Source organism: Macaca mulatta, chromosome 10, assembly GCF_049350105.2.
Source record: "Macaca mulatta isolate MMU2019108-1 chromosome 10, T2T-MMU8v2.0, whole genome shotgun sequence".
Taxonomy (NCBI): Eukaryota; Metazoa; Chordata; class Mammalia; order Primates; family Cercopithecidae; genus Macaca; species Macaca mulatta.
In genome coordinates, this window is record NC_133415.1 from 57,639,192 (window position 1) to 57,663,576 (window position 24,385).

The 24,385-nt window shown below is 40.3% G+C and overlaps 1 pseudogene; it reads right to left on the minus strand.

The window, feature by feature from the left end:
- Window positions 1-8,381: 8,381 nt before the first annotated feature.
- LOC144331579 (calponin-2 pseudogene) lies at window positions 8,382-13,570 on the minus strand (annotated as a pseudogene).
- Between the last annotated feature and the right edge of the window lie 10,815 nt (window positions 13,571-24,385).

A 24,385-nucleotide genomic window follows, 5' to 3' on the forward strand; every position in this document is an offset into this window, starting at 1 on the left:
CAACTGTCTCTCTGTCTTTCTTTAACCCTCGCCTTGCCTTCAAAACCTAACAATTACTATACGTCTTCCTTTTACCAAGGAGGATATGGGACTCAAGAAGAGTAAGTGACTCACCCAGAATTCCACAGCCAGTGAGTCACAGAGCCTGAACTTGAACTCAGTTCAGCTGAATCCAGAACTCCTGTCTTCCTGAGAGGCCAGGGAAGGGAAAGGTGGAACTGCAGCCTGTGGGTGCCCACACACTTGTCCTAGGAGACCACAGGCGGCCTCCTGGGAATTGTGTCCTCATGGGCACAAAAGAACTGCTCACCTGTGCTGCATCAGCTAACTGTCCCCATTGTCCCAAATTGTTATTTATTTTCAAAGTTTTGTTTTAATAATTAAATTTCTCACAGCTCAGTGTTGGAAACAAAGCACAGAGGCCTGTAGAAAGTCATGTGTGAGGTTTTCTCATTTTCTTCCCAGTGACCATATAAATGAGTGTACTAAGAACACAAATACATTCATACTTTTTATCTAGAGATGAGGCCCTCCCGCCCATATTCCTCTGGTCCTGTCCTTTCATTTTTCGCATGGGAGGATCACTCTTTCAATACTAGTCCATGGGATTTGGGAGGTGCTGACCCACCCTGGGCAGCCAGATCAGCAGGGTAATTCATTCAGGAGTGGGCGTGTGATCCAAGCTGGGCTCATGGAAGTCATCCCTGCACTTTTGATGAAACTGCTGGGAATGAGGTGCTTTCTTTTTACTGGCATAGCATTTTCCAAGGAAGTAAGTGATATGAAATTTATGGGGCCATTTTTTGCTGCTCTCTCAAAATAGCCTGCCTGAAAAGCAGAGCTGACACAGGAAATGAAGGGACAGAATGAGCCTTGGTTGATGTTAGTTGACCCCTGATCCCACTGAGCCAGAAGCCCATCTACTCACGGACGTTTTTAGTAATTAGAGCGAATTAACTCAATGTTCTGCTGGATCGAGTTAGGTTTCCATCACATGCGGTCAAGAGAGTCCTGCGTAATATCACTTTCTCTTATGCTTAGGTCCCACCTGCCAGAGCTTTAGAGCCGTAGAAGGGTAAAGTGAACCCAGGCAGTGCTGAGCTCACCAGTCTCCTGGCTAAGTGTGCAAAGGAAGCCTGGAATCACTACCACTTTGTTCTGACAAGCAACTTTGCCTGCTGCTTACTACACAGCCACAGGAGTATTGCTTCCCTAAGCCCTTAGGCATTATACCTCTTTTTAAAAATGATGTTTATCTAGGAAAATGTTTTGTGGAGATGGTGTCTTCCTATGTTGCCCAGGTTTGTCTTGAACTCCTGGTCTAAAGTGCTAAGATTATAGGCATGAGTCACCTTGCTTGGCCAGCACTATACTTCTATTAGTTGTCAATGCTTTCTTTGTTCTGTAGTTTCTAGTTTGTGTTTGAGCATGTGCGTGTGTATGTCTGTGTGTGTGAGTGTGTGTTTGAGTTTTTACTTTTCTCTTGCAGGGTTATGGCAAGCACCAAGAGGGATCATGTAGACACAGCACTCAGCCCTGTGACTGGAACATACATGGAGTTCTCTCTGTTCTCCTCTTTTCTCCTCATGATTCAGAGAATGACTTAAGGATCTGCGATGTGGGCCAATTTTCAATGCCCTGGATAAGTAATGGGGAGATGAAGTTCTGTTGCCAGAAATTTGCACTAGTTTTAACTCATTGTATCATTTTAGCATGAGATAGGTCAAAGTCACAGAAAAAATTTATCTCACGTGTATACACACACACACACATATATATACACACACACACACAAGTATGTTTCTTGAGAGCTGACAGGCTTAGGTTTTGCTCCCTGATGCTGCAGTAGAAGCCACTGTGTTCTGATTTCTTGAGTGATGGCTGCCAGCCCTCCAAGCGTCACAGTAGGTGTGGCATCCATGGGGGTGAGAGCCAAGGATTTGTGGCCAATCGGCATCTGTAAGCCCATTTTGTCTATTCTCTTTATTTTTGTGTTTTGTTTTATTCATTTTTAGGTTTATCATTCAATTTGTTATAAATATCACTTCTAAAATGTTTCCTACTTCTATTAAGTCTTAGTTTCATGAAACAAGTCCAGAAAGAGTCCCGGGCAGCCATGGATACCCAACATGCCTTTAAGGAGTTAGAAATCTTGTATATTGAAGGTTTTGTTGTTGGGACCATCATTCCAAGGGTCTTCAAGTCGCTTAACCTGACTCTGGGCATTTCATCCTATTTCCAGAGAGTAGCGAGCAGAAAGAGCAAAGGGAACTTGGTTAAAAGAAAAGAGTAACAATAACTCTCCCATTTCCAAACAGATTTTCAGAAATCTAAACCAGCGAATTCTGCATTTCACATTGCTCAGGACTATAAGCTCTGCTCACTGCAGTTATGAGAAAAACTGGGAAACTCATTTAAAGACATTAATCAGGGGCAGGCATGGTGGCCCATGCCTGTAATTCCAGCAATTTGGGAGGCCAAGGTGGGAGAATCACTTGAGCCCAGGAATTTGAAACGATTCCAGGCAACATAAAGGGACTCAGTCTCTACAAAAACAAACAAAAGTTTGGCGTGGTGGTGCACACCTGTTATGCCTGCACTCCTACCTACTCAGGAGTCTGAGCTGGGAGATCACAACGGCCCAGGAGTTCAAGGCTGTAGTGAGCTCTGATCATACCGCTGCACTCCAGCCTGGGAGACAGAGTGAGACCATTTTTCAAAAAAAAAAAATTTAATTAAATAATAAAATAAGGATAACGACATAAATAAAGGCATTTCAATAGTGCTCCTTGTAAAAAGTTCCATCTTCCCTTACTGAAGAAGATGAGAATCATGGGTATAGCAGGGAAATGGACAGAATTGACCCCATTACACCAAAATGAAAGTCGTAACAGGTACACCAAATCGGCACCATTAAAACCGCATAATGTGACCATAATGCAGTCAAATTGTGACCAACAAAAACAAACTGACAAAAAAGGTATCATGGAGAAGATGAATTCTAAATCTAAAGTGAATGGAGCGCAGAGAGGGCTTCACATTGAGAATGAAACCATGTGTGAGTGAATTGTAACCAAGCTACTACATAGCAACATTAACGTGGCAGAGCGGAAAGGGTGCTAAGACATATCTGTCATCTTATACCATTTTGTTAAGAAAGGAAAAACTAGAAACGTATGAATTTGGGTTCTACTTGAAGGATAAGACAATGATAATGGCAACACTGTTAACGTTTACAGTGCTTCAGTCCTACTATGTGCTCATTCATGCCCAATAAGTGAAGAGCTGGAACTGAAACTTTCTTATGTTCATTCCCACTGTAGTATCCCTCCAGGGCGTGGAATCTTGTGCAACAGGAGGGATAAGTGTTTAAAGAGGTCTTTTCTACATTTTCTACTTCCACAAGCAGTCTCTGCAGTGTGAGTTCTTGTATGAATTATGAGTCTGAGGCAACACTGAGCCTTTTTTTCATATTCCTTACTTTCACAGCTTCTCTCTAGTGTGAGAACAAATAGGTACTCAAGATGAATGAAGATCAAAGGCTTTCCATAGACTTTACCTTCAGAGGGTTTCTTTTCACACTTCTATAAGATACGAGAGTTCAGGAAGATGTTCTTATGCATGTTAACTCATTGAGCTCCCTTCCAGTATGTCCTCCTCTCATATTGAGTATGGTGAAAAAATTAATGATGATTTCCCCATTTTCATCCACAGGGCTTCTCATTATTGTAAATCTTAAGATGACTTTTAATTCTGATGACTTTGCAAAGTCTTTTCCACATTTGTCACATTTATAGGGGTTTTTCTTTTCCAGCATGGCTCCTTATATGTGCATGTTTTGAAGCTTGCTGAAGACTTTCCCACATTCCTTACATCCATAGGGCTTCTCCAGAATGCTCTTTCTTAAATGTTTATTCAGGTGTAGGGAATATCTAAAGACTTTCTGAATTTTGTTACATTCATACAGTTTTTATCCAGTGTGAATTTTCATATGTCTCATAAGAAATGACTGATATGTAAAGGCTTTCCCTCACTTGGGACATGTATGGCTTTTCCCTCCAGTAGTATTACTCCTGTGTGAAGCAGAACTTGGAGCGGGGCAGAGGTTTTTCACTTTGATGACTCTTAGTCTCTACAGTACAGAAATGCATCTGGACAGCATGGAGTGAGCTATTTCTGAAGATGTTTTCACATTGAGTAAAATTATACGTTTTCGCCCTAACATGAGTTATGTGTGCCCTATGGCGTACATCCTCACTGCAGGTGCAGGCTATTCCAAATGGACTCTCCTCCTGAACGTTTGGCCTCCTATTAATTTTACTATGTATGTGATGGACAATGTTCTGACTGCCTGTCCACGTGTTTGATTTTAGCTGTTTTTCTCCCATATGAAATCCAGTGAATGTTGCACCTCAAGACTATCATATCATTGTTTTCCTATATATTACTACATTGAAATCGTTTTGGGAAAACAAGTGGTTTTCCATTACATAGAAAAGTTATTTAGTGGTGATTTCTGAGACTTTGCTGTACCCATTACTCGAGTAGTGTACACTGTACCCAATGTGTACCTTAACCCCCGAACCTTCCATCCGAGTCTCCAAAGTCCATTATGTCATTCTTATGCCTTTACACCCTCTTAGCTTATCTCCCACTTGTAAGTGAGAACATATCATATTTGTTTTTTTATTCGTGAGATACTTCACTTAGAATAATCATCTCTAACTCCATCCTGGTTGCTGCAAATGCCATTATTTGGTTCATTTTCCGAACTGAGTAGTATTCCATGGTGTATCTATAACACATTTTCTTTGTCTATTCATCGGCTGATAGACATTTAACCTGGTTCCACATTATTGCAACTGCAAATAGTGCTGCTATAAATGTGTGTACATGTGTCTTTTTCATATGACTTCTTTTCCTGTAGGTAGATACCGGGCTGTGAGCTGATACAAATTTAAATAAAGATAATTATAAAATTAAGTAATGACCAAGTGAAATTTACTATTTCTAGTAGTAAAACAAAACACATGTATTGAGTAAAATTTGAACGTATTTCTGCTCACATAAAGAACATAAAACTTCTGTATTTTGTATAAATGACATGCTTTATCTCACTAGACTCATCCTGTGGTGAATTGGTGGGGGAGGGTTGGAGAAAGTAACATATCTTTAAATTTGACTTTTGACTCACATTTTCTTCAAGTTTTAATTGTGCTTTTAGTTAAATGCCTCCAAGAAGATGTTCACATGCTTTGGGCTTTCTGTGGCCTCAAGGCAAAGGGAAATTGAATCTGGAGTCTTTTATTGTCTTCGTGCTATTCTCTAGACCTCTGCTTTCTCTGTGGCAGACGGTCTCCCTGGTCTGATCACTGGTGCCATTGCATTGCTCTTCTCTGAGATGAAGCTTGTACTCTTGAATCAGAGTACAGTGGAATTCCCTGGCTTTATTAGCCTCCTGTTGGCTTGGATAAGATCTTCAGATCTCTCTGAGTTTCAGTATCCAATTTCTTCTTCCAAAATATGTCTGGAATGGTCACATGTGATGTTTTGGCAGGATCATTTTGCCCCTTGCTGCAGTGGCCCCATGTTATGTATGTTAGTTTTCAACTCAGTTAAGTTACTTATTTACCTCTATGACACTTCCACATTGCATAGATTCGTAGGTCTAGCAGGAGGTATTTTATATAAACCAAGCTGCCAGAAACAGAAGAATGCTCACACAGTAAATCAGACAAACTACATTTATTACTAACAGAGGAGCAGGAAGAATCAGCAAAAGCCTAAGTTCTATGATGACAAGCCTGACCTTGAGGTCAGAAAAGTTGCTCACGGTTGACAGAGTCTCCTTTGCGCATGCCCCACTGTGTACTGCAGCTGAGGAACCCCTGAGTGCTCCACCCCAGGTTTCACACCCCATGTGCACCTTGGTTCTTGGAGTTTAAGAATTGCAGGAATATCCTGTTCTAGGAAAAACAAGGACAGAGTCCAGACTGTCCCAGACAGTTTCTCCCCATCTCAGGATATTGTCTTCTTGGAACATTCTAAAATCATTCTGAGGACTAGGAGGTCCAGAACGCTGAGTTGGTCAAGGTCATTCAGGTCTTGCCCTCCTGACCACATAAACAAAGTAGACTACAAAACAATAAGCATTGGCAGAAATGATCATATTGCATTATGATAGCCATTCTTCATTATGATACAAATAATTTATCCATCAAAAAGTTATCTGAATTCTAAATCTGAATGAACCCAACAAAACATAGATTTAGGCTTGTTGTTCCAGTTTAATAAAATATATACTAATCCAACAAATTTAATTAAATACAAAAACTTTAGAATAAGTATAATAATCATAAAGACTCATTTCAATAAAAGCTGGCATACAAAGTTATCAGACATATGACCATAATAGAAAATGTTGACACTGCTTAGGGGAAAGTGAATATGATTGATATTCAAATGAACAAAGACAATAGTAAACTCAATAGAAAAATGGGCCAAAAAATCCGATACATTATTAACAATCTGACAAATGCAATGTGCACAAATGTGATCTGTATTTTCACCGCTTGTTTAGAAAATTTAAGAATCCTAGATAACACTGAGTGATGAGGATATGAGGAAAACAACCTTTATGGGCAATGGATGGGAAATTAAATGGTTTTAAACATTTCAGAAAATAATATGACAGGACCCGTTTGAAAGTGTGCACACTCTACAGCCTGTCTCAATGATGGGCACATACCCCTGATAGAGATTGGATGTGTGTCCCCTCCAAATCTCATGCTGAAATGTGATCCCCAGTGTTGGAGGTGGGACCCAGTGGGAGGTATTGGATCATGGGGTGGATCCCTTATGAATAGTTTAGCACAGGAATGTCCAACATTTTGGCTTCCCTGGGCCACATTGGAAGAAGAATTTTCTTGGACCACACATAAATTACACTGAAAATAGCTGATGAGTTAAGAAAAAGAAGAAAAAAGAAAAGAAAAAAGAAAAAGACACACATACACAGACATGCACACAAAATCGCTTATGTTTTAAGAAAGTTGACAAATCTGTTTTGGGCCACATTGAAAGCTGTTCTGACCTGCATTCAGCCCACAAGCTGCGGGTTGGACAAGCTTAGTTTATCACAATCCACTTGAGTGAGTTCTTCACAGTGAGTTCATGAGAGATCTGATTGTTAAAAACAGCATGGGACTGCCCCCTTCTCTCTCTTACTCCCTTCTGACCATGTGACACACTGGCTCCCCTTCACCATCTGCCAGGACTGTAAGCTTCTTGATAGACCACTATACCTGGTCAGGCCCTAAGGGGAGAACCAGGGCTGAGGCTCCTTAAAACCTACTGAGGGGCTGGGAGTGGTGGCTCATGCCTGTTACCCCAACACTTTGGGAGGACAAGGCGGGCAGATCACATGAGGGCAAGAGTTCCAGGCGAGCCTGGCCAACATGGTGAAATTCTGTCTCTAATAAAAATACAAAAAATTAGCCAGGCGTGGTGGCACGCGCCTGTAGTCCCAGCTACTCTGGAGGCTGAGGCAGGAGAATCGCTTGAGCGTGGGAGGCTGGTGCAGTGAGGCGAGATCACTCCACTGTGCTTCAGCCTGGGCGACAGAGTGAGACTCCATCTCAAAAAAACACAAACAAACAAACAAAAACCCTAGTGAGGGCCAGGGGCGTGGGGGAGCTAGGATGGAGAGGGGTCAGGCTTAACCCTGAGAACTCAGAATTCCACTACCTTGTACGGGCCTCAGTCTCCTCACTGGGCCCCAATGTAGGTCTGAGGGTCTGAAGTCTGTTGGTCTGAGGGTCCTAGGGAAATCCAGCCACTCAGGAGCCTGAGATATTTTAGCATCGTGTCTGCGCCCCCTCTCCCAGGACACTCATTTCCCAGCACCCTCTCCACTGTCTCCGCACCGTTCCTTGGGGAAAAAAAAAATTTTCTTTTATTAAAACCTCCTGAAGTTTTTGTGGGTACAGAAACCACAAACTGATTGGCTGACAAAAAGGGGAAGAAGAGAGGCCACTGGAAATCTTCTGGGTCCGGTTCCCTCCACGCCCAGGTCTCTTCTCCCCAGCACAGCTGGGTGCACAGCCTGAACATGGCAGCGGGGACCCTTATCCTACACGCATCAGGAAAAGGCCTTGATCCCTTTCCCCAGAGCCCGGTGGCTCAGTCCTGAGACGGAACCAAAGCAAGGGGGAGGGGTGTGGGGAAAAAACCCTGCTGCCTGATCCCACGCCGCCAATCACAGACCCTCAGTTGACTGGCAGCACTCAACAGGTTGGAAAAAAAAAAAAAAAAAGACGAAAACACAGAAAAACCCAAACACTCTGACGGGGAGACCATGTGGGGAGAGTGTGCTGGGAGCCTCAGTAGCCAGTCTCCTCCTGGTCGTAAGGGAGATATTCAGGGGCCTCCCCTGGCCCTGGGCAGTCGCCGGCACCCAAGGGAGCCCCATGGGCCCCTGGGCTTCCGGGTAGTACTTGGGGCCGTGTATTTGAAGACGTGGCCAAAGGCCTGGCCGCTCTGGTTGGCGCCTTGCCTGTGGCCCATCTTCAGGGACATGGAGGAGTTGTCACAGTTGTTGATTCCCAGCTTGGCGTGGTGGATGTGCCACCGGGTCCCAGGAGTCCAAAAGCCCACCTGGCTGGCACACTTGTTTGTGCCCATCTGGAGTTGTCCATGGCGGGGGCAGGATGTGGTTCTTGGGTCATAGAGATGCCTCCCCGTGCCCTGCCCTACACGGTCATGCCTGACTGGCTGGCACATTTGTTGGTAATGGGCAACCTGATGAGGCACTGGGCGGCCTTCATGGTGGCGTCGTGGAAGTTCTGCTCGTGCTTCTCTTAGTACTTGTCACCGATGTCCATCCTGGTCTGCAGCCCCTTAGTCTTGGCCTTCCCTGCCAGGGCAAGAAGAGACACCTGCACCTGGGTCACGTTCCCACTCTCAAACAGGTGGTTGGCCCCAAATAAGTCCAGGGGGTTCATGCTGTAGCTGACCATGGCCTTGAGGAAGTTGGAGAGGTTTTCTAGCTGGTGCCAGTTCTACACGGAAGCGGTTGATCTTAAGAGCCTGAGGCCGGCTGCAGTTTTTTCATGAATGTGCGTAAGATAATCCCATCCTTCAGGCCCTTCTGGAAATCGGGCTGATGGAGAGGCTGGTGAGTCCCGTGATCCAGCTGCGGAGCTCTGCCTCCTTCTGGGGGTCATATCTGGAGAGGAGTCTGTTCTTGACCTCCCGCAAGAACCTGTAGGAGCGGCCCTTGTTGAACTGCCTGGAGCTTAAGGCTGGCAGGTGCCGCCTCGGGACTGGACCGGACAGGACCTGGGGCTAAGTCTTTTATCTAGTTTGCAATATTTTGTTTTCACCACACCATTGTTTTTACTACATATCTTTGGTGTATTTTAAAAATGTGTGAAAAATGTTAGACCATCTCCCTTTTTTCCACCTTCCCTTTTACCCTTTACTGCTATTTACACACACACATCCACGCACGCACACATGCACACACACATACAGACCAAAATTAATTTAGATGTACGAATGGGTTATTTGAAGCAAAAAGTCAATCTATATTAGTAAAAGTGTCATGCCAGTGTGAATTATATTTATGATCCTTTTAAGAAGAAAGAACTTCCGGCCCGGCGCTGTGGCTCACGCCTGTAATCCCAGCACTTTGGAAGGCGGAGGCGGGCTGATCACGAGGTCAGGAGTTTAAGACCAGCCTGGCCAAGATGGTGAAACTTCGTCACTACTAAAAACACAAAAAAAGTTTAGCTGGGCGTGGTGGCACGCGCCTGTAATCCCAGCTATTCGGGAAGCTGAAGCAGAGAATTCCTTAAACCCGGGAGGCGGAGCTTGCAGTGAACCAAGATCAGGCCACTTCCCAGGCTGAAGCACAGTGGAGTGATCTTGCCTCACTGCACCTCAAGCGATTCTCCTGCCTCGGCCTCCAGAGTACCTGGGACTACAGGCGCTGCCACCACATCTGGCTAATTTTTTTGTATTTTTATTAGAGACAGGATTTCATCATGTTGGCCAGGCTGATCTGGAACTCTTGCCCTCATGTGATCTGCCTGCCTCATCCTCCTAAAGTGTTGGGGTAACGGGCATGAGCCACCACTCCCAGCCCCTCAGTAGGTTTTAAGGAGCCTCAGCCCTGGTTCTCCCCTTCCGGGCCTGACCAGGTATACTGGTCTATCTCCCCCTGCCACATGCGCTGTCAACTACCGCACAGGGGCCCCCACCCAGGGGCCCTGCCCATGAGATATTGTGAAATACCGACTGTGGATGAAACGCAGTAAAACCTGTGTTTTTAAGAAGAAAATGAAAAGACTTAAAATTGGCATTTTAAGACTTCATTATATATTATTAAATATATATTAAATATAAATGTTATAGAATTTAGCACCTCTATCTCCCAGTCTCTGGGAGAGGTTAGGAATTAACTTGCCTAAGCCTTAATCAGTAAACACTTCTGGCCTAGCCACGTTGACCATCCTCTCTCCTAACATCATCCAGTACATTTCAGAAGCTCATGCAAAACTCTCCCACCTTTTGTTTCAACAGATACAATTATACAATTATTGTATAATTGTATAAGATGATATTAGACTTAATCTCACAATCACACTCAGCTTGATTACTAACCCTTCTCCTACATCTTGCTCAACTAAATTTATCTACATTTTCTGTGAATTGAATAGCTTAGAAACATATGTTGTCTATGTATTATAGTGTAAGTTATTGTAATATAGAAATACGGAAGTTCTGTAACGCCCATTTTCTGCCTAGGAAATACCAATATTTTTTGAGCATGGCAAGTGTTTCCAAGCATTCAGAAGTGGAGAGTGTAGGGAATCCACTGCAGAATGAGGTCTGCTTGTCATCCTCTCAGTCTCAACTGGTGTCCCTCCTTCATCTCTGTCTGTTTCACTGATGACTATAGAAGGTCAGTCATTTTTATATGAAATGAAAATTGATGGAACTAAGGTGTTGATTTGAATATCCAACCGACCACTTATTGGGTGTCTGTTACAAGTTAAATTGTGTTCTACAGAACAGCTCAGGAAACGGATGCTTGACATTGATGTACATAACAGAAATACAAACACACCATTAAAAAATCAGACCTCTAATGAGAATCCAGATTCTCATGTAAGCTTTGTGAAGCTCTTTCAAGTTGAGAATGCAAAATTTCAAAAAAAAAAAATCATTTTAACAAGTCATTCTTGAGACAGAAAAGTAGAAATAGAAGATCATATATGGTTGTTTCACTAGCTCAAATCTTAAGTACAGTTTTTAGTCAATTGACAGCCATATAATTCTTATTTTATATACTGATATTCATTAGAAATTACAAACTTTAAAAAATATTCCTGTCTCCTTCTGCTAATCAATTTAAAAATTTCATTCATTTGGTTATATTTCTCTTTTTTTTTTTTTTTTTTTTTTTTTTTGAGACAGTGTCTTGCTTTGTCACCCAGGCTGGAGTGCAGTGGCGTGATGCCCACTCACTGCAAGCTCCACCCCATGGGTTCATGCCATTCTCCTGCCTCAGCCTCCCAAGTAGCTGGGACTACAGGTGCCTGCCACTGTGCCTGGTTAATTTCTTTGTATTTTTTAGTAGAAACGGGGTTTCACCGTGTTTGCCAGGATGGTCTTGATCTCGTGACCTAGTGATCTGCCTGCCTTGGTCTCCCAAAGTGCTGGGATTACAGGTGTGAGCCACTGCGCCCAGCCTATATTTCTTCATTTTACCTGGTCTGGAATAATTATTTCCTACCCAGCATTAAATTTAATTAATATCTAATTTGTTTACTTGGTTTAGTTAGTTTTGACCATGTTCAGTACACTTCTTATAAAGCAGGCATGTAGGAATGTTGGCAAGTTTATGGTCTTCACTCTTCCAAATCCCTAATGGTGGCAACCCAATAGACACATACCACAATGTAAACGCATACACACACACATACCCGTGCACACCCATACCCACCCACCTACACACAGACACAGACACACACACACACACACACTCTGGTGGATCAACACATGAAACACTTTACAGGCAAAGACATCATATATCAGGGATCTCTTAGTGCACTACACACTTTTGTAAATTATCAGGACTCTTCAATTGAGGTGAGTCTACAGGGATTTCAAAGGCTATTTGAGTGCTAAGCTATCTAACTAGTGGTTGGACCCTATTTAAATAATGCATTAAACACAACTCTTGAGGATCTGAAGAATATCTGTGCTTTCCAATGAACCAGGAATTACAAGGTCCTGAAAACCTCAAGCTTGTTATATGTTATATCCTTTAATAGTTAAAGTGAAGCTGATATTAATGTGAATATACTTTAGATTTACATCTTTTTGTGTTAATTTTTCTTTGCCTGTAATATACATTTTTATATAACTGGGAATAAGAAACATCTTAGGAAAAAGAAAACACAAAATAAAATTTCCCTGATTACATTGTGCCTTGGTCCAGTAACCCTGCAATGCACATGTACACTATAAATGGGTGTCTTGGGGAACCACTTTGGTATTTCATTTTAATAGTGCATCCTGGAGAATATGTTTGAATGGGTCACATATTACAACTGATTTAAATTTTGACCCATATAAAAATAAGTTTTCAAAAATATGTCTGAAGCCTGGAAACTGTAAAAATGTTTATCATCATAGAATAATAAAAGGCTAGCCGTTAGTCACTCAGAAATTGTTCAATAAATCTAAGACACCTTAGACATAAACAGTTATGAGTGAGTATAGTTCATCATTAATGATTGTAAAAATTAACGCTGTCATTTATGGTTGAGAATAAAAAACCAGAAATGTAACTTAATTTGAGAGATAAATGATACAAACTTTACCTAAAGCAAGAGAATAATAATAGATGTGTAAAAATATTTGTGTCATAGATAAGACTTTATGATGAAATTGAGTTGAACAACATGAATCAAACGTGTTTTGCATACTACATCTGCAGTTACAACATCACAGCCTTCTAAGTGTTTCCCTAACTTCAAAATGGAAGTTATCACTGAAACAATCTGATTTTATGAATTGGGATAATGGGTCATGACTGGTGTAAGCTGAAAGCAATACTACACTTTTAAAGTTGGATTTCTTTGTGTATTAATACAAACACCAGAGAAGATGGTCAATAAATTAATTATTGTACAATGCCTATCATAATACTTAAACCTGGAAGAAAATCAGTAAATGTTTAGTGAATAGAATTGGTGAATTGCTTCCATTTGATATAATTTTCTGTTCATTTTAGGGCTTACCAAAACTTGCAGCTCTGAATAAGGCCCAATTATTTACTCCTTCCAATAAAACAAGATTCCAAGAATAAGTGTGAATGTTTTGTTTTGTTTTGTTTTTCACTGAAGTATTCCAGTCTGTAGCTGCTCCAAATCACACTAATCTTTCTAGAGTCTGGTACAGGTCCTGGTCTCAAGGTCACTGTTACCATAATCACCATCTTTTGTGCCTCAAGGTTGAGCCCTCCTAACTTACCTGCATGCAACTGGAGAAGTCCCATTTCATACTTTAAGCAACCTAGATGTCTCTTTCACTGAAAGTGGTATTCTTCCTGTGCTTTTTTATTTCCAGCAAATGATGTCAACCTCTACCTACACCTGACATCTCAGTGTAATTCTTGACATTTTCTTCTTCATATTTCCACTTCCAATCACCAAGTGTTGTCAGATTTTACCTTCTCTCTATTTCTTGAATGAAATTTTCTTTCTATCTTCATTGCCATCCTAGATTCCAGCCCATCACTGGGCTATGGTGAGCACCTCTAAAGTGCTCTCCCTGATTCTCTCTCCAAAAATGTTTCTTTGCTCTTTCCAGATGATTACTTGAAAAGTAAATACAATTTACATTGTAAATTGCTTTGTTGAAAAACTCCAAAGACTGCACATTGGTGCTAGGATAAATATCAAGATTCAAAAATGGGTTCAAGCAATACAAAATTTGTTTCTTTTCTCTCTCCCCACTCTTGTGGCATGAACATGATTGAACTAAGTGATTCAGATATATTTCTTCTTCTCTCCTGGACTATGGTCTTCTTATTCATAAGCTTTTCCCACTACCATACCAGATTTATTTAATTAGCTCTTACTCTTAGTTTAGTTTGCTCTTCACCTTCCCCACCAAGGGGAGTCTTACCTGATATCCCTAAATATGAAAGGCTTTCATAACAGTGCATAGCTTTTGTCTGTAACAGGGATTATTTTAGTTATAATATTGTTTTTAGGTTTTTATATTTTCATTACTATTTATAATAGATAAATCTCAGCATGCTTTTTGATAACAAGTCTAATAAACTTTTAATGCAATTGTAATTCAGTACATAATTGTTTTCTATAAGCCATGATTCTAGAGATTGAGGCAAAATGTAGTGGTAATCTGTCCCAAGTAGAAGGACAAATAGCCAAGCAATGTTGACCTACTCATTCATCTCTAAAACAGGGTTAAGATATTGATTTCCCTGTTTTCAAGAGGAAGCAGGGACAGGAAGTTTCTTGCTTGTTATCCTCTCAACTCACTCTTTTTATGGAAAAAGTAATTCATCTGATAAATGACACAAAAGATTTTGATGTTCATTAGCAAGGTGGTGATTCCAAGAAGTTGAAATAAAAAGTCTTCAGAGCCTGTCTCTCTCAGTCACTCTCTCTGGACTCTTGAAACTGCTTGTTGGGCAAAATAGGGAGGCCTTGTGTAAGAGCTGAACAAGCAGGCTCAGTCCTGCTACTGGTTTCATGAATCCAACTTTCCCAAACATGACAGAATGTCAGAATCCCATGAGCCAAAAGTTTTATGATGAGAGAGGAAGAATGATATTTTACTCCTCAATCTAATTTTAAAATTAAATTTTAAACAGAGTTAATAAAGTTAAAGTTAACAAAGTTGAATACACACACATATGCATATACCCATGCACATGCACACAGTCTTCTCACATTCATTTCTTAATTGTTTAATCATTCATGAGAAATGGTTTGATTTTGTATTTTCTATCTACCAATACTTGCACAAGCTCTGGCTGCAAAACTTTTGTTGGTTAAACATTAGCATTTGGGAAACCACGTCCCTGCTGAGAGATAGAAGATCTTGATACAGCCTTAACTACATCATCAGTAAACATGGGACTGTTTTTAACCAGAGGGAGGCAAATGGCTTTCAGATGGTTGTGTAGCTGGTTTTAACAGTAGCCTGCAGTGGCTTTTTGACAGCCATAAACATTGCTAATTATTATTAGGCTTCAGAGCGTTCAGTATGAGGTTTTAATTTGCTTATGTTAGGCATGAGAAGGTGGCACTATCCTAGATGCCCTAAATATTGTTCCTTGTCACTTTGTTCCCACTGAATTCAGAGGTAATTTGGGGCCCGTGTCTAAAATGGTCTTATATTCATGTGTTTGCCATAGGTTTCTGATACTTACATTCTGAACGTAGTCTCAAGTTGGCTCTTGAGGGCTAATTTCATTACACATGATCGTAGGTATAAATTTAAATTTATGGAGGATTGTTTTGTACATCACACAGAATCTGGATTCACCTCCAAGGGACTGTATAGTTTATCAAAAAGAAGACAAAGAAGAATAAGAGTTCTTGCTGTCTAGGGAATACATCATCTTCTTTAGGTAGCGCCTATTAATGGTCCTCAAAATAGTTAGAGCATTCAAGGTTTGTAACCAGTTCACAAAGAGGGAAGTAGATTCTATTAGAAATTAAACATATTACTTCTTTCATTGAGTAAGTATTGCTACAAGAATACGTTTGCTGAATAAATTAGCATGTTTATGGACATAATTGATTTGCATAATGTGGCAGCACTTTATGGACCAAACCCTAAGTCCCATGAAAAATGGAATAGAACTATTTGACAGGGAAGTATCATTGGAAAAGCCTGACTCTAGTCTCAGGAAGCAATCTGGTTGATCATGTGTTTTCAGTGTGTAGTCATAATACAACTGTATATCGCTAGTGCACATTGGACACCATGCACTCTACATATATTTTCTCATTTCATCCTTCAATACACACATAAGATAGAAAATAGACTTGGATTTAATTGCTCCAGTAAGGTCAAAGACCAAAAACCTCATTACAATGCCAATGTCAGAAATTCTTCTTCCAATTAAGATAAAGTTACCAAAGGCAATTGCGCCTTGCCATAATGGGAAGACATTGGATGAACTTAAAAAAAATTTTTTTTGTTTAAAGCCATCATAAAACTGTGGGCCTAAAGTTTCAATGAACTAAATTTCAGAGAAAAACAATCCTTTCCTTGGTGATCACAGATTAGATAGCGGAAACCATCTCTGAGGACATTTGCTGGATCTGGGACATTGAGTAGGTAGAAGAAGAAGCTGACAATGTGCAGAAACAGCTGGAACATTGGGAAGAAGCAAAATAATCTACAGGGAACTGAACAAGGATGGAAAACTATATGGTCTCGTCGCATTTACTTATTTTCACTTAAGAGACAGGGCCTCATTCTGTCACCCTGGCTATAGTGCAGTGGAGTGATCATGGCTCACTGCAGCCCCAAACTCCTCCCTCAGACAATCCTCCTGCCTCAGCCTCTCCAATACATGGAACTACCGGTGCACAACATCATGCTTGGCTAATTTTTAATTTTTTTAACCATTTCATGAGAAATGGTTCGATTTTGTATTTTCTATCTACCAACACTTGCACAAGCTCTGGCTGCAAAACTTTTGTTGGTCAACCATTAGCATTTGGGAAACCACGTCCCTGCTGAGAGATAGAAGATCTTGATACAGCCTTAACTACATCATCAGTAAACATGGGACTGTTTTTAACCAGAGGGAGGCAAATGGCTTTCAGATGGTTGTGTAGCTGGTTTTAACAGTAGCCTGCAGTGGCTTTTTGACAGCCATAAACATTACTAATTATTATTAGGGTTTTGTGGACACAAAAACCCAATATGTTGCCCAGGCTGGTCTAGAACACTTGGCCTGAAGTGTTCTTCCTGCCTTGCCCCCCACCCACTCCAACAAAGCACTGGGATTACAGGCATGAGTCACCACACCTGGCCTCCCCTAACATTTAGATACTGAACTGTTGGAAAAATGAGTAAAAAATAAGTATAAGTAGCATTTTGAGTATTTTCTTCCCATACACCCAAATGTTTAGTGTATATTACTGCTTCACATAGGAGACCATTCTTCCATCAAACTATGCAAACTAAGTATTTAAAATTTGATTTTTGCCCTACAATAAGCTCTATGCTAAACCTCATTATATTTGATTTTGACAATCTCTTTTTATACCATAGTTGCAAAAAATTAATCACATTCTTTACTTCATGAGACATTATTATTAATGTTTCCGACAAGTTTCTTTCTGGCTTTACTTCTTTAATTTTTTTATTTCTTACCCCTTGTCACAGACAGGCATGCTAATGTGTTTGATATAGGTTGTTTACTCTTAAAGAATTCTTACAAGATAAGAAGGTTGTTTTCTGAGTGTGTGTATGTGTATATACATGAGTGTTTACATTTTGCTTAAACAGTATTGTGCTGTAAATCTAATTTTATTTCCAATTTTTTCACAGAGCATAACATCCTTCATACATTCAGATATTGCTGTAGGTTGCTTTTGGTTGTTTATTCCCCTGTAGCTGCTGCATAGTTTTCAGTAAAATGAATCAACCCCATTTTCCTTATCCAGTTATGCAGCAGAATTCACAATGATATCCTGCTACAGAAATATTCACTTCCTTATGGTATCCTTAGGAAAACACTTTTTGGTCATGTGTCACAATTTGTCAGGGGCTTTGTTAGTCTGTTGCTATTGCTATGAAGACATATCTGAAGCTGGGTAATTTATTTCTTTATTTTTTTAATAAAAGAGGTTTATCTTGGTTTGGGGTTCTGCAGAGCCCCGAAGAAATGGCATCTGCTCTTGGTGAGGACTCAAGAAGCTTATAATCCTAGCAGAAGGTGAAGGGGAGCCAGTGTGTCACATGGTCATAGAGGGAGTAAGAGAGAGAAGGGGGCAGTTCGAGGCTGTTTTTAACAATCACATCTCTCATGAACTCACTGTGAAGAACTCACTCAAGTGGATTGTGATAAACTAAGCATGTCCAACTCGCAGCTTGTGGGCTGAATGCAGGTCAGAACAGCTTTCAATGTGGCCCAAAACAGATTTGTCAACTTTCTTAAAACATAAGCGATTTTGTGTGCATGTCTGTGTGTGTGTGTCTTTTTTTCTTTTTCTTTTTAACTCATCAGCTATTTTCAGTGTATTTTATGTGTGACCCAGGAAAATTCTTCTTCCAATGTGGCCCAGGGAAGCCAAAAGGTTGGACATTCCTGTGCTAAACTATTCATAAGGGATCCATCCCACGTTCCAATACCTCCCACTGGGTCCCACCTCCAACACTGGGGATCATATTTCAGCATGAGATTTGGAGGGAACACACATCCAATCTCTATCAGGGGTATGTGCCCATCATTGGAACAGGTTATAGAGTATGCACACTTTCAAATGGGTCCTGTCATATTATTTTCTGAAATGTTTAAAACCATTTAATTTCCCATCCATTGCCCATAAAGGTTGTTTTCCTCATATCCTCATCACTCAGTGTTATCTAGGATTCTTAAATTTTCTAAACAAGCGGTGAAAATGCAGATCACATTTTATTTGTGCACATTGCATTTGTCAGATTGTTAATAATGTATCGGATTTTTTGGCCCATTTTTCTATTGAGTTTACTATTGTCTTTGTTCATTTGAATATCAATCATATTCACTTTGCCCTAAGCAGTGTCAACATTTTCTATTATTGTTATATGTCTGATAACTTTGTATGCCAGCTTTTATTGAAATGAGTCTTTATGATTGTTATACATATTCTAAAGTTTTTGTATTTAATTAAATTTGTTGGATTAGTATATATTTTATTAAACTGGAACAACAAGCCCAAATCTATGTTTTGTTGGGTTCATTCAGATTTAGAATTCAGATAACTTTTTGATGGATAAATTATTTGTATCATAATGAAGAATGGCTATCATAATGCAATATGATCATTTCTGCCAATGCTTAATGTTTTGTAGTCTACTTTCTTTATGTGGTCAGGAGGGCAAGACCTGAATGACCTTGACCAGCTCAGTGTTCTGAGGACCTTCTAGTCCTCAGAATGATTTTAGAATGTTCCAAGAAGACAATATCCTGAGATGGGGAGAAACTGTCTGGGACAGTCTGGACTCTGTCCTTGTTATTCCTAGAACAGGATATTCCTGCAATTCTTAAACTCCAAGAACCAAGGTGCACATGGTGTGTGAAACCTGGGGTGGAGCACTCAGGGGTTCCTCAGCTGCAGTACACAGTGGGGCATGCGCAAAGGAGACTCTGTCAACCCTGGGCAACTTTTCTGACCTCAAGGGTCAGGCTTGTCATCATAGAACTTAGGCTTTTGCTGATTCTTCCTGCTCCTCTGTTAGTAATAAATGTAGTTTGTCTGATTTACTGTGTGAGCATTCTTCTGTTTCTGGCAGCTTGGTTTATATAAAATACCTCCTGCTAGACCTACGAATCTATGCAATGTGGAAGTGTCATAGAGGTAAATAAGTAACTTAACTGAGTTGAAAACTAACATACATAACATGGGGCCACTGCAGCAAGGGGAAAATGATCCTGCCAAAACATCACATGTGACCATTCCAGACATATTTTGGAAGAAGAAATTGGATACTGAAACTCAGAGAGATCTGAAGATCTTATCCAAGCCAACAGGAGGCTAATAAAGCCAGGGAATTCCACTGTACTCTGATTCAACAGTACAAGCTTCATCTCAGAGAAGAGCAATGCAATGGCACCAGTGATCAGACTAGGGAGACCCTCTGCCATAGAGAAAGCAGAGGTCTAGAGAATAGCATGAAGACGATAAGTGACTCCAGATTCAATTTCCCTTTGCCTTGAGGCCACAGAAAGCCCAAAGCATGTGAACATCTTCTTGGAGGCATTTAACTAAAAGAACAATTGAAACTTGAAGAAAATGTGAGTCAAAAGTTAAATTTAAAGATATGTTACTTTCTCCAACCCTCCCCCACCAATTCACCACAGGATGAGTCTAGTGAGATAAAGCATGTCATTTATACAAAATACAGAAGTTTTATGTTCTTTATGTGAGCAGAAATACGTTCAAATTTTACTCAATAAATGTGTTTTGTTTTACTACTAGAAATAGTAATTTTCACTTGGTCATTACTTAATTTTATAATTATCTTTATTTAAATTTGTATCAGCTCACTCCCGGGTATCTACCTACAGGAAAAGAAGTCATATGAAAAAGACACATGTACACACATTTATAGCAGCACCATTTGCAGTTGCAATAATGTGGAACCAGGTTAAATGTCTATCAGCCGATGAATAGACAAAGAAAATGTGTTATAGATACACCATGGAATACTACTTAGCTCTGAAAAGGAACCAAATGATGGCATTTGCAGCAACCTGGATAGAGTTAGAGATGATTATTCTAAGTGAAGTATTTCACGAATAAAAAAACAAATATGATATGTTCTCACTTACAAGTGGGAGCTAAGCTAAGAGGGTGTAAAGGCATAAGAATGACATAATGGACTTTGGGGACTCGGACAGAAGGTTCGGGGGTTAAGGTACACACTGGGTACAGTGTACACTACTCGAGTAATGGGTACAGCAAAGTCTCAGAAATCACCACTAAATAACTTTTCTATGTAATGGAAAACCACTTGTTTTCCCAAAACTATTTCAATGTAGTAATATATATGAAAATCATCATTCTTAGCAAACTATCACAAGAACAGAAAACCAAACACTGCATGTTCTCACTCATAGGTGGGAACTGAACAATGAGATCACTTGGACTCGGGAAGGGGAACATCACACACCAGGGCCTATCATGGGGAAGGGGGAGGGGGGAGGGATTGCATTGGGAGTTATACCTGATGTAAATGACGAGGTGATGGGTGCTGACGAGTTGATGGGTACAGCACACCAACATGGCACAAGTATACATATGTAACAAACCTGCACGTTATGCACATGTACCCTAGAACTTAAAGTATAATAATAATAATTAATAAATAAATAAAAAGAAAATAATGAATATGATAGTCTTGAGGTGCAACATTCGCTGGGTTTCATATGGGAGAAAAACAGCTAAAATCAAACACGTGGACAGGCAGTCAGAACATTGTCCATCACATACATAGTAAAATTAATAGGAGGCCAAACGTTCAGGAGGAGAGTCCATTTGGAATAGCCTGCACCTGCAGTGAGGATGTACGCCATAGGGCACACATAACTCATGTTAGGGCGAAAACGTATAATTTTACTCAATGTGAAAACATCTTCGGAAATAGCTCACTCCATGCTGTCCAGATGCATTTCTGTACTGTAGAGACTAAGAATAAGAGTCATCAAAGTGGAAAAACCTCTGCCCCGCTCCAAGTTCTGTTTCACACAGAAGTAATACTACTAGAGGGAAAAGCCATACATGTCCCAAATGAGGGAAAGCCTTTACATATCAGTCATTTCTTATGAGACATATGAAAATTCACACTGGATAAAAACCGTATGATGTAACAAAAGTCAGAAAGTCTTTAGATATTCCCTACACCTGAATAAACATTTAAGAAAGAGCATTCGGAAGAAGCCCTATGGATGTAAGGAATGTGGGAAAGTCTTCAGCAAGCCTCAAATATGCACATATAAGAAGCCACGCTGGGAAAAACAAAAAACAAAAAAAGAAACCCTATTGATGTGACAAATGTGGAAAAGACTTTGCAAAGTCATCAGAATTAAAAGTCACCTTAAGGTTTACAATAATGAGAAGCCCTGTGGGTGAAAACGGGGAAATCATCATTAATTTTTTCACCATACTCATTATGAGAGGAGGACATACTGGAAGAGAGCTCAATGAGTTAACATGCGTGAGAACGTCTTACCTGAACTCTCGTATCTTATAGAAGTGTGAAAAGAAACCCTCTGAAGGTAAAGTCTATGGAAAGCCTTTGATCTTCATTCATCTTGAGTACCTATTTGTTCTCACACTGGAGAGAAGCTGTGAAAGTAAGGAATATGAAAAAAAGCCACAGTGTTGCCTCAGACTCATAATTCATACAAGAACTCACACTGCAGAGACTGGTTGTGGAAGTAAAAACTGTGGAAAAGACCTCTTTAAACACTTATCCCTCCTGTTGCACAAGATTCTATGCCCTGGAGGGAGACTACAATGGGAATAAACATAAGAAAATTTCAGTTCCAGCTCTTCACTTATTGGACATGAATGAGCACATAGTAGGACTGAAGCACTGTGAAAACGTTAACAGTGTTGCCATTATCATTGTCTTATCCTTCAAGTAGAACCCAAATTCATACTTTTCTAGTTTTTCCTTTCTTAACAAAATGGTATAAGGTGACAAATATCAGTCTTAGCACCCTTTCTGCTCTGCCAGGTTAATGTTGCTATGTAGTAGCTTGGTTACAATTCACTCACACATGGTTTCATTCTCAATGTGAAGCCCTATCTGAGCTCCATTCACTTTAGATTTAGAATTCATCTCCTCCATGATACCTTCTTTGTCAGTTTGTTTTTCTTGGTCACAATTTGACTACATTATGGTCACATTATGCGGTTTTAATGGTGCCGATTTGGTGTACCTGTTACGACTTTCATTTTGGTGTAATGGGGTCAATTCTGTCCATTTCCCTGCTATACCCATGATTCTCATCTTCTTCACTAAGGGAACATAGAACTTTTTACAAGGAGCACTGTTGAAATGCCTTTATTTATGTCGTTATCCTTATTTTATTATTTAATTTAATTTAATTTTTTTTTTTTTAAATGGTCTCACTCTGTCTCCCAGGCTGGAGTGCAGTGGTATGATCAGAGCTCACTACAGGCTTGAACTCCTGGGCCGTTGTGATGTCCCAGCTCAGACTCCTGAAAGGGAAGGAGTAGGAGTGCAGGCATAACAGGTGTGCACCACCACACCAAATTTTTGTTTGTTTTTGTAGAGACTGAGTCCCTTTATGTTGCCTGGAATGGTTTCAAATTCCTGGGCTCAAGTGATTCTCCCACCTTGGCCTCCCAAATTGCTGGAATTACAGGCATGAGCCACCATGCCTGCCCCGATTAATGTCTTTAAATGAGTTTCCCAGGTTTTCTCATAACTGCAGTGAGCAGAGCTTATAGTCCTGAGCAATGTGAAATGCAGAATTCACTGGTTTAGATTTCTGAAAATCTGTTTGGAAATGGGAGAGTTATTGTTACTCTTTTCTTTTAACCAAGTTCCCTTTGCTCTTTCTGCTCGCTGCTCTCTGGAAATAGGATGAAATGCCCAGAGTCAGGTTAAGCGACTTGAAGACCCTTGGAATGATGGTCCCAACAACAAAACCTTCAATATACAAGATTTCTAACTCCCCAAAGGCATGTTGGGTATCCATGGCTGACCTGGACTCTTTCTGGACTTGTTTCATGAAACTAAGACTTAATAGAACTAGGAAACATTTTAGGAGTGATATTTATAACAAATTGAATGATAAACCTAAAAATGAATAAAACAAAATACAAAAATAAAGAGAATAGACAAAATGGGCTTAGATGCTGATTGGCCACAAATCCTTGGCTCTCACCCCCATGGATGCCTCACCTACTGTGACGCTTGGAGGGCTGGCAGCCATCACTCAAGAAATCAGAACACAGTGGCTTCTACTGCAGCATCAGGGAACAAAAACTAAGCCAGTCAGCTCTCAAGAAACATACTTATGTGTGTATGTCCGTGTTTGTGTGTGTGTATATATATATGTGTGTGTGTGTGCGTGTTTGTGTGTGTGTATATATATATGTGTGTGTGTATGTGTGTGTGTATATATATACACACACACACGTGAGATAAATTTTTTCAGTGACTTTGACATATCTCATGCTAAAACGATACAATGAATTAAAACTAGTGCAAATTTCTGGCAATAGAACATTATCTCCCCATTACTTATCCAGGGCATTGAAAATTGGCCCACATCACAGATCCTTAAGTCATTCTCTGAATCATGAGGAGAAAAGAGGAGAACAGACAGAACTCCATGTATCTTGCATTCACAGGTCTGAGTGCTGCGTCTACATGATCCCTCTTGGTGCTTGCCATAACCCTGCAAGAGAAAAGTAAAAACTCAAACACACACTCACACACAGACATACACACACACATGCTCAAACACAAACTAGAAACTACAGAACAAAGAAAGCATTGACAACTAATAGAAGCATAGTGCTGGCCAAGCAAAGTGGCTCATGCCTATATTCTTAGCACTTTAGACCAGGAG